The 11,595-nt window shown below is 51.2% G+C and overlaps 1 pseudogene; it reads right to left on the bottom strand.

Moving 5' to 3' along the window:
- Positions 1-2,829: 2,829 nt before the first annotated feature.
- On the bottom strand, positions 2,830-3,005 carry LOC121440375 (annotated as a pseudogene).
- Between the last annotated feature and the right edge of the window lie 8,590 nt (positions 3,006-11,595).

Below are 11,595 nucleotides of genomic sequence, written 5' to 3'. Positions count from 1 at the left end.
CTTTCCTTAGACCGAAGGGTCGTGGGATTGCACACTGTGTGTTCTTCGGTGAAAATCACATTCTATGGGCATGGCAAATGGCTCCTTCCTCTGGGCAGCCTTGGGGGTGTCCAGTGTGGGAATCCTTGGGGAGTCTCCAATGTGGGCCCATGCCTGGCCTCCCAGGTCTGCCCCACGTGAGGCCTTTAACATATCTCCACCCATTTTCCAGATAAGTCCCTTTGCTCTTCTTGTCCCACAATGATACCACCTTAAAATGGGGGACTGGAAGGTTTCCTGAAGTGGAGTAACTCTTTAGATGTGCTGAAGTAGCCACTGTTCTTACTCTGAATTCCTAACAAGCATCCTTTGGCTATGCAAAGTCGGTTCTTTTAAAATTACATGAGGTGAGGTGTCAAGCCAGACTCGAGTGGAGATTTGTTCATTTGTTTGTTTCAGAAAGCCAAGGACTTGCATGAACATGGCAAAACTCTCATTGGTGGCGAAGAAAGTGAAGTGAAGAAACAAATCTCCAAGGCGCAGGACAGAGTTATCATGGAAAGTGTAAGTCGTGGGTCTGTGATGCTGTGTGCCTCGGAATGGCTTCCTAAGGGCAGAGATGGAACAATGATCCCCTAACTCTCCGTTTTCCCACAGCAAGAGCAGGATGTGTCGGTAGTTGAAACGTACCTTCAGTCCCTGGTCCTTACAGCTGTGAAGAAACCTTCTGAAGCTCACCTGGAGGAGGCACAGGGAGCAATAGCCGTGCCCAGAGGGTGTTAGTAGTAGTCAGTGCAGCTCCTTTCTCTTTACTTTGTCGGTTAGAAATAAGACTGAGACTCTGTTGACCATGAAGTGAACCCCAACAGTTCTGTGAGTAGCAACATTTAAGTGTGGACCCTCCTGACCCTGACATTCTCCCCAGCAGGGCCAGTTACATTCAGGAAGCCAATGTCATTTGATTCTACGACAGGCTGCTTTGGTTCTCTGTCACCTGCCCAAAGTGAATGTTACCTTGCTTATTTCAGGAAGAAATAAATAACGGTGGGATCCGCCTTTCCGTGCTTGCTTTCATCCATTCATGAGGTCACAGAGCCAACTGCATTGCAAATGGAAAACCAGCCCCACCTGCTCACTCAGACGTTCAGTAGAGCACAACTCTGTAGTTTCGTGCTCAGATGCGCTAGACTGTTAACACGGTTCCCGAGGCAGAGCCAGATCTTCACGTGTTGGCTTAGAGCTTGCAGTGGGGCTCTGGCTTTTCCCAAAGACATCCAGACTCATTTCTGGCATTATTCAACACTGGCTGGAAGATCCCTGCCCTTCCCTTTGGTCAAAAATATTTTATCTGTGAGTGTGTGCATAGGCACTTACAGTTTCAGTATTTTCGGTGGGTGTTTCCACGAGCATTTTCTAGTGTTCTCTTTAGAGTTTAATTTTACTCACGTAGTTCTGCGTGTGCGTGCGTGTGTGTTTGTCTGACTCTTGTGTCATTCTCTTACTCTTGTCCTGTGCTGTATCTTTTGAAGGAATCCCGAGAATCTGTGTTCAGTACATTTGACATTTATCTTCCTTGTTGAGTCTTTGCGAGCATATTCCCAGTGTGTGTCGGTACCAGGAAGGTCAGACTTTAGGCTCAGTTCCCCTAGGGCTTGAGTTACAGGGGGTTGTGAGCTACCCAAAGTCGGCGGTGGCTAGCTGAATCCCAGTCTTCTGGAACCACAGCTGGAGCTCTCAACCATGGAGCCATCTCTCCAGCCCTGTTCAGCACACTTGAAATTGCTTGACCTTTTACCCGGAGTTTGTGAGCTAAGCCTATTCTTTGTGTAGATTACAGAAATGAATCTATGATGGAGAACAAAAGCCTTCTGGGAGGGGAGAGAGGAAGGAGGATCACATTCTCCTGTCCTTCCCGTCCTGTGGCTCTGCCTACCACTCTTTGTCCCAAATTTTCATGGTGAATTCTAGTCTTCCTTTGAAGGCCAACCTGATGGATTTTTTTCTTTTTTACAAAAATGTTACGTGTGTGTGTGTGCACGCACACGCACACGTACACAGATAGGACAGAGGATAGACCTTGGGAGTGAGTCCTGAAGTTGTCGGACCTGGAGATTGGACCCAACTCATCAGGCCTGGTGGAACGTGCCTGTTCAGCCATCTTACTAGCCCATTGACTTTACTACCACATACATCCCTCCATCCCTCCATCCCTCTTCCCTCCCTCCATCCCTCCTCTCCCTCCCTAGTATTCCCTTCCTCCTCTTGTGTTTCACCCTCACCCCTGCCGTGTGTGTGACTGTGTAGGGCAAAGGCTGACACTGCGTATCATCTGTAACCCCTCTTTTCCCAGACAGGATGTGATATTTATTACTGAACATGATTTAGTAGGGTAGAGGGTAGCACCACAGTAGAAGCCCCGAGGAGTGCGGGGCCCGCCAATGCCCGTGGGACCAGGATTGGTGATGCAGCTGACCCCTCGGCCATCAGGAACGAGTCACTTCTCAGCGACTGTGTCCTTCAGATCAATCTACATTCAGTTTAGTGAAGCCTCACCTCTTTGAGAGAGACAGACAAAGAAGAACTCAGTGAGGAGGACCAGGGCAAGAAAGTGGGAGGAAGGGGCTTAATAACACCACTTGCCTCTGGCAGCACGGAGAGCTTGAACTTGGCTTTACTTAGGGCCTCCATCCGATGTTCCTTATTCTGAGGCATGATTCAGGTGGATGTGATGGCCTGGACAGTGAGACCCCTGGCCGTGGTGACCTGAGGCTTCCCTAGGGCACAGCGAATACCTGTCTGGGGCCTAGATTGGAGGCGACATTGAGGTCAGAGCTCGAAGAGCCTTCAGAAGATTGTCTCCAAGGTCCCTTCGGGGAGCCCATACAGGCAACAGGGTGAGGTCACTCCGAACGAGTGTGCTGTTGGCAAGCATTGCACACCAGGCCCCAGTGAGAAGCTGCTGGCAACCGTTGCACAGCGGGCCCCGCTGAGAAAGGGGAACTCCCGTGCAGCTTAGTTGGCTGCAGATTTACCTTATCTTTTAAGACACAGTCTCTCAGTGAACATGAAACTCACTGATTTTGTCAGGCGGAGTGGCCAGAGAGCTTTGCGGATGGATCCAGCACTCTGTCCTCCACGCCAGACATGCTGGCTCTAGGGTTTAGGAGTATTGCTGTGCCTGGATTTTCCGTGGGCGCTGGTGATCTGAACTCAGGTTCTCATGCTTGCATGGGAAAACCTAACCCACTGAGCCATGATCCTTGCCCATCTTTAATTTTATGGTCAGTAACATTAGTGTTAGAAATGAATGACATCTGCGGTGCCATTTTATCCCACGTACACATGTGCATGGATGGTGTGCAGCCTCGCCATACTGCTACCTTCTCCCTGCTCTCAGATGCTACAACTCACAAACCTCTTCACAGCCTGGCCTATCCTACTTTCTGCTCCCTGGGTTTCATTGTGTTTGTTTGTTTGGTTGGTTGGTTTTCATTATGAGATAAAAGGGAACATGTGACACTTGGCGTGGCTCTCTTGCTGCTCTGTGATGTCCCGTTGCATCCATTTGCCTGTGGATTACAGGCTTTCCTTTGCTTGTCCCTCATGCGAATGTGCCATGTCATGTATGTGTTAAATACTGTATTCTGTATGTAACACAGCATTTTCTTCATGCCGTATTCGTTGATGGCCACCCAGGATACTTCCTTGAGCTTTTCAATGTCTCCTCTAACTACAAGGCAGCGTGTCTTTGTTGGTTTATGTTGTCAGCGTGGCTGGACTGACAGACGTCTAGAGTAGAATTAGGGAAGCTCACTTCTGGTGTGTCTGTTCTAGAACCATTGTCAGAGAGGACGGATTTCCCAGGAGAGTAACAGGGGAAGGTCTCTCCCTGGGTGTGGATTTTCCATGCAGTAGTCTGGGAGCCCAGGCAGAATTAAAGAAGAGAAAGCCTGCCAGGGCAGCCTAACTCCATCCTTCCTGAGCAAGAGCATGTAGTACCATCACCATCACTCATGGCCACAAGACTCCAGAGCCTCCAGCCATCTAATGGAGATGCACAGCAGCTACAGTCCAGGGAGCTTCCAGGCCTGGATTGCAGCTACATCATTTGTTCTCCTTGAGCCGAGGCTTCCAGCTTGTCAGTTTAGCTGTTACTGAATTATCCCACTGTCTGGCATGCAGAAAGCCATTTGTGGACAATCCAGCACCCAATTGGGTAAGGCATTCAAAGAATTCCAGCCACCCCGTGAATGTGTGTGTGTGTCTGTGTGTGTGTCTGTGTGTATGTCTGTGTCTGTGTGTGTGTACATTTCTCTATTGGTTCTATTCACCTAGACAGCCCTGACTTATACCGGATTCTCTCTTATGCGTGTGTTAGGATGAGGGGTTTAAGTTTAATTGGCCATGTTCATTAGGTGAAGCAAAGGGGGCTTCTGATTGCTGGACTTTGGTAGTCAACCTCAGGAAGAGGAAGTGACCACATGAGTGAATGGACCTTGGTGGCTAGCTTTAGGAATGTCATCTAACAGTCTTCAGCAAGGCAGAGGGAATGGGAGAGAAGGGCAAAGCCTGCCAGAGCCATGCACACCAATTTCAAGCTAGCCAGAGTCCCTTCAGCCATCCACGTTGGTGCCAGGACTAGAGAGAGCAAACTCGACATGGCACCTTTTGAGAGTCCTAAAACCCGTGGATTGCAACCTGAGGGCTGCAGACCCTCGGGGGTGGGGTGTCAAATGATCCTCTCACAGGGGTCGCCCGAGGCCATCGGAAAATGTAGATATTTCCATTTCTGTTCATAACAGTAGCAAAATTAGAGTTATGCAGTAGCAATGAAAACGACGTTTTGGTTGGGGTCACCACAACACGAGGGACTGTATTAAAGGGTTGCAGCATTAGGAAGGTTGAGAACCACTGCTTTACACTCTCAAAGCCCACCTCCAGTGACACACCTCTGCCCACAAGGCCACCCTTCCTGAGCCTCCCCAAAAGCAACACCAACTCGGGAACAAGAATTGAAATATCTGAGACTATGGAGGTGCATCCCCTTCTGACTACCATAGCCCTAATGCGGCTGAAGGCATTGCAGCCATGAATCAAGCCTCACGATAAGGGCCCTTATGGGGGGACACGCCCTGGAAAGCCTCCTCGAATCTAATACATGGGCCCTGTTGGTCCCTGCTTCATGCATGCATCTATGTGCTGGACAGCCTCCCTCGTGAGCACACATTCTCCTGGTCTGCCTCATGCAGGCACGCCTCTGAGGCATCTCTCGGGCATGGCTCACGCATGAGCTTGCTGTGCTCACCTTTATGCCTGCTAAGCCCGCCACTCACGTGGGCATGTGCTAGGCCCCACCTGCTGGAACACCCTCTCCCAGCCAATCATAGAGATGCAATCTTGGGGAGGAGAGGGACTGGTTCCATATGTCCTCTTTCTGAGGAGAAAGGCACTGGGGTGATAATGGCTAGGTGGGTGATCGGATATTGGGGGATGCTGTGCTGAGGTTTTGCGGGTAATGAGAGAAATGAAAAACCGGTCAGACTGATCTAATTGCTTTCCACCACGCTGTTTAGGCTAGGCTAAAACATTTCATATGTGACAAAGGCCATCTAGTAGGAGACAGTAGCACATGGGAGAGCATTGCCTTAGGATAGCCTAGAACTGGCCAATTAAAAATATGTCCAAAGTATGCTTCATCTACATACCCCAAGGACAGATAGGAACCGGCCAACCAAGGACATACGTATGTCCATACTTCATTTGTGTAATGATACGCTTATTGAATATCGCACCCTTTTGTCTCGATCCGTAGACTGGGTTAGGGTCCAGGAGGGACCCCTGAGAGATTCTACCTGAGGTCTGACTGTTCGCTTTCAGAAGCTTCTGGACAGAATTGGGGAGGGAGAGGATAGGGAGCCACCTGTGGAATTTATACCTTTGACTTGGAGTGTCTTTGGGCATATCCCACCTTGGAGGAAGGATGGTCTTCCCCCGGAATTCCAGGAAGCCTTGGGAGTCTGGTCGTCTTAATTTGTCTTGTGATTGTTCTCGTTCGCTTCCTTTGTGGGATATTTCCCTATCTTCCCAGACCCGGAACTAACATAACCAACAACATGGGAACGACTTGCTCTGCTCCTTTGGATTTAACCCTTGCACACTGGCAGGACATGCAGGACACCGCGAACAACAATAGCTAGCATGACTGTGAAGTAGCGTAAGTGGGTAACATTTTGCTCTGTTGAATGGCCTACTTTCAATGTTGGCTGGCCGGCAGAGGGGTAGAGGAAATAGATTGTCGTCCCCAAACTGGTCACCCAGACCAGGTTCTTTACATTGTGACTTAGCAGGGATTGATAGATCCGGTGGAGAGTCCCTGTCCTTGGGTTAAACAGAGTCAGGCTTACCTGTTGATGCCAGACTTTGGTCTCCTTCCTGCCTTTAGTTTCCTTCCTCTCTAAAATCCAATGGTGGCTGGTGGCTGTTTGGAGAGGCTAAGGAGATGAGGCCTTGCTGAGGGAAGGAAGTATGTCGCTGGGGTGTGTGTAAGGGGGGGTGGCCTTCAGGTTTCAAAAGCCTCCTTTTTCACTTGACTTCCTGGGTTGCAGTTTGAGATGGGAGCCCTCAGCTCCAGCTTCCAGCGGGAGGTGCCCTGTGTGCCACCTGCATTCCCTGCCATTATGGACCCTACCACTCTGGAAGCATAAACACCTAATAAACTCTTTCCTCTCTGTTGTTGCCTTGGTTATGGATTGTATCACAGCAATAGAAGCCCTAACTAAGACAGCCTGATAGAAGACCTGAAGGGCTGGTGTGGGAGTCCCCTCTGTGTGCTGTGATTACCATTAATGAATAAAGAAACTGCTTTGGACCTATGGCAGGGCAGAACTTAGCTAGGTGGGGAAAACTGAACTGAATGCTGGGAGAAAGAAGGGTGGAGTCAAAAAGATGCCATGGAGCCACCACCAGAGACAGAAGCTGGGAACTTTACCTGATAAGCCACAGCCACATGGCAATACACAGATTAATACAAATGGGTTAAATCGAGATGTAAGAGTCAGCCAATAAGAAGCTAGAGCTAATGGGCCAAGCAGTGATTTAATTAATACAGTTTCTGTGTGATTGTTTTGGGTCTAGGCAGGAAGAACTAGCGGCCCCCTTCCTACTACAAAGGTTCGGTCCCACGCATGGGTGCTATGTCAGCAAACCTAACTGTATCCTCTGGAAGGTGGCCTTTATCTGCATGAGACCCTCATGTCTATAAAAATAGAAATAAGCATCTGAGGTTACTCTGTTGGATCAGGGTGGTGAAGGTGACTGACCATTAAGGGACTCCACGGTGAGGCTCCAGCCATGGCAATCAGAATCTACCTTCCTCTACAGCCCTTGGGGAGCAGAGTGTGCATCGTGAGACGTGCCTGATGGCCATCCGTCAGGCATGCATGCAAGCCTGGATAGGCCACCGTACTCATCAGACCATGCTGTACCTGCCTCGCGTGTGAGCACGCCCTTCCAGCCAAAAAGGGGTGCATGTCCATCGGAAAGGCTGGGACTAACTATCTGTGGCTGGTTTCTGAAGGGAAGGAAGCTCTCGAAGGTGTGGTTGGGTTAGGATCACCTAGTGAATAACTGGGTGAAAGGGCATCTTCTGGCGAGGTTTTAGGCAAGTAATGCTTGAACCACAGCCCCTGGGGTTGGATGGTGGGGATCCCGGGGAGGCTTGCTCAAGAGGGCCTGTGATGTGATGTGCCTGTGTCTGGCCTTAGCCTCGAACTGGACTAGACACCTCTGGAGCATCAGAGGCGAGGTTCGAGAAATAGAGGGCCTGGGAGGCCTTAGCCGGACAGGGTGTTAGAGGAGGGACGTGCGGTATCCAACAGCTGGCCCCTGTGTACTATTCGGGGACAGGATGAACACCTGAGACCTCTGAGATACAGCCACGGGCCATCAGCAACCAGAGCGCCATTTGGAGAGAAAAGCACAGTGGACCTCTCAGGTATGCTCAACTGCTGTGCCCCAGGGTAAACGCCTGTCTCTGACTGATAGATCAGCCCAGCCCTGGAGTCTCGCCTGACCTCTCCCTGTAAGTGCTTATGTTTCATGTCCCGAGAGCAGCCCATGGGACCCACTGGCACCCATGGCACATATACGCCCCTTCCGGTGGCATCCAATCAGAGACAGACACATACACAGGAAGATGGGCTTAACTGGCTGTGACCAAGGCCCAATGAAATGAGGCCGTGGCCCATGCCTCAAGGGGAGGGCGTGACTGGTCAAGCTAGGCGTGCTGAACCCCTTGGCGCATGCGCATCATGTTGGCCCGCCCCTGCGCGTGCGACAAGGGGTATCAGGCCAGCCAATCAGAGAGTGTTATATTGCGAGGTGGGGCCAGACTAAACGTGGCCAACCTCTGAGTGGAGGGAAGCTGTCTAGCGGAGCCGAGGCACGTAGGTGAGTGGCGGGGTTTTTTGTTTCTTTGTTTTGGGGGTTTCGGGATACCGTGCCAGTGCTCCTGGGGTGGTTTAGAGGGATCAGGAAGACGAAAGCTCTTGACGCAGGACAGAGGGACCACAGAGCGAGAGGGGTCAGGGTGGCCTGTGAGGTGACTTCGGGAGCCTCACTTCCACTTCAAGCTGCAAGAGGCGCCAGAGGCAAGAATGAAAAGAGGTGATGAAGGCAGCTGAGCCCTAGAACACTGGGTGGGGCAGAGTCAGGGGCCTGAGAGAGGCGGTAGGGACTCTCCACATCTGCTGTTTTGTGTTCCTTTCCTTCCTGGGGTCTGTGGGTCCTGACAGGACAACTGGGTCCTCCTGCGATGCTTCCACTGGCAAGAGTTCGACAGGCTCACCGGTCTGAAAGGGAACTCTGGGCACTTTAATCAAGCACATAGGCAACTGTAGGGCCCGAGTCGGGAATGGGCGACTGATGGACAGCGTCACACCTGTGCGAGGGCCTGCAGGCAGCCTCAGGAGTGCCAGAGGTGGGGCCTCTGTCTGACAGGGGCGGGAAAGGAGCCTCTCAGAGGGGCATTCTCAAGTGTGGTCACCGAGGTGAGTGGACAGGGTAAATAGCAGACTCGATCGCGAGCCCAGGTCAGCAGGGATGCACAGCCCTTTGGGGGAGGAGAGCGGGATCTTGAGGAGGAAGGGCGCAGGTTTATCTGTGAGGTGAAGTTTGAAAGACCCACTTTTGCCTGGTAGTGAAATAGGACGCTGAAGGCAGTAGAGGAAGGGGTTCTGAGGGTGGCAGGTTTGAAGAGAGCTGGGTGTGGCAGTGAGGTACAGAAGGGGAAGTAGTGACTGTCCATGTTTTCCTCCTTGTGTCCAGCTGGAGTCCTCAAGGGACATCTGGGGCCCACTGACATGCACCCAAGGGCCTTGCCTCGACAGAAATGCCTGTCTGCAGGGGGTGGGGCAGGACTGGGCCCCTTCTGCATCCAACGTCTGGGCAACTTCTGCATCCAGATCTCACAAGTGCCATTTCAGGCCACTTGAAAGACCCCCGTGGTAGGCAGTCTTTCAGACTGGGGAGACCCTCCCAAGGAACAGCGAGACCACTCTCCGGATGCAAACAGAAGAGGCTTTTATTCAGTACACAGGTACCTGGGGCGTCTTAGTCTCTCGGGAGACTAGCGCGCCTTTAGGCTGGAGAAGTAGGCTTTTTATAGGTTTGGGGAGCAGAAAGCATGGCTACAGAAGCGAGATGCATAGTTACAATGTTCTGATTGGACAATTCAAATAAGGCCAGGTTCAACCCAAGGACAATTGCGGGGATTCTCAAGTAATCAGATAAAAATTGGCTAACTATCTAGGGTGTAGACGGTTTCCCTTGCTCAGTTTCCCCTTTTCTAGCGGGTTCCTTACTCAGTTTCCCCCTTTTCAAGTTGGTTCCTCATAACAGGGGCTAGGTAGCCAACCGCAGATATCAGATATCCTGCCTGGCCCTCCACCCTTGTCTTGTGGTTGAGCTTTCCTGTCCTAGTTTAACTTACGAATTTTAAGTTCAAGCCTTGCAAAAATCGCGTTACTGCTGCTTAGCTTTTGGGTGGGGTTCTTTCACACTTAATCCTGGGCGTGTATGCCTTTGCAGCCCATCAGAGAGATGTGCATTGGGAGGTGGGGCCTAGATAGGCACGGCCACTGGCTGAGGAGAAGGAGGCTCCCAGGGTGGGAGAATACTTGCATGGATGATTTGCCATTGAGTAACTCTGTTATGAGTCTCCCCAGTTGTGATAGGGATCCGAGAGGAACCTTACTTAGCTCATGCACCAGGACAGTGGGATCTCAAAGAGGCAGGACCGAGGGAAACCTGTGGGGTGATCTCAGGAGCTTTGCTTCTAAATGGGACTGAGCAAGGCCCCAGAATGCAAGGTTGGGGAGGGGTCAAGAGGGCTACAGGGATTGGGCAGGCTGAGTGGGACAGCTTATGAGCTGGGAGACGTGGCCCAGGTGACTGAGTAGGCCGTCAATGCGTTGGCGTTCCCAACCAGACACGGGCATTTGGTGCCTTGTTTGGCAGGCGGGAGGCAGTGTGTAGTGATGAGGCAAGCTGGCCTGCTTTTCCTCCCGCCCGGCTCCCGCATGGCTAGCTTTACACCCGAAATAACAACACACAAATCGTATTCATTTAAACACAGCCTGTCCCATTAGTTCCAGCCTCTTATTGGCTCATTCTCACTTCTTGATTAACCCATTTCTAATAATCTGTGTAGCACTACGAGGTGGTGGCTTACCGGGAAGATTCTAACCTACGTCCATCTCGGGCCGGAGCTTCATGGCATCTGCCTGACTCTGCTTTCTTTCTCCCAGCATTCTGTTCTGTCTACTCCACCCACCTAAGGGCTGGCCTATCAAAAGGCCAAGGCAGTTTCTTTATTAACCAATGAAAGTAACACATAGACAGATGACCCTCCTACACCGGCAGTGCCCAGGATTTTCCTACCCAAGGGTCGGGAACACAGCAGAGGACCAATCTTGAGAGGTAGTGGGTCTGAGAGCTCCACGTTCAGATAGAGATATGGTGCAGAACTGAACTGTGGTGACATCCTCTTGCCTTCTCCTTGCTGCAGTACAAGTGCCAGGGCATCTGGCCACATCCTGTGGAGTCCAAGTCCCTGTTCCCATTGCCATCCTGTAATTCCTCCTGGTATCTGTAGTGGCCGGAGTCCTGTCTAGCCCAAGAAGATTCTAGCCATGTCAAGCGGGGAGAAGAAAGCCCGTGAGAGTGCTGGCACGTGTCCAAGGCTGGATCCGAATCCCACGTGGGATGACACCAAGAACCCAGATGCAGTCACCCCAGGTAAAAAACAAAACCAGAAACAATAACAACAACAACAACAAGCCAGATAGGCCTTGTAGGGCTCTGTCCACCTGGGTAACGTCCTAAAGTCTTTTGGTGGGTGGGAAAGCCCCTGAGAGTTCTGAAACGCATCCGAGGCAGGTCTGATTCTCATGTCAGATGACACCCGGAACCCCGATTCAATCACTCCAGGTTTGAAGAAACAAGATGGGCTGCCATATGGCTGTGTCCACCACAGGGGACATCCTAAAATCTCTTGGTGGGTGGGAAAGTTCCTGACAGTGCTGGCACACATCCAAGGCTCATGCATATCACATTGCA

This window comes from Microtus oregoni, unplaced genomic scaffold (assembly GCF_018167655.1).
Source record: "Microtus oregoni isolate MIOR12 unplaced genomic scaffold, Mior012 000067F_006, whole genome shotgun sequence".
NCBI lineage: Eukaryota > Metazoa > Chordata > Mammalia > Rodentia > Cricetidae > Microtus > Microtus oregoni.
The sequence above is the reverse complement of the archived record's forward strand: the minus strand, read 5'-3'. Positions and strand labels throughout refer to the sequence as shown.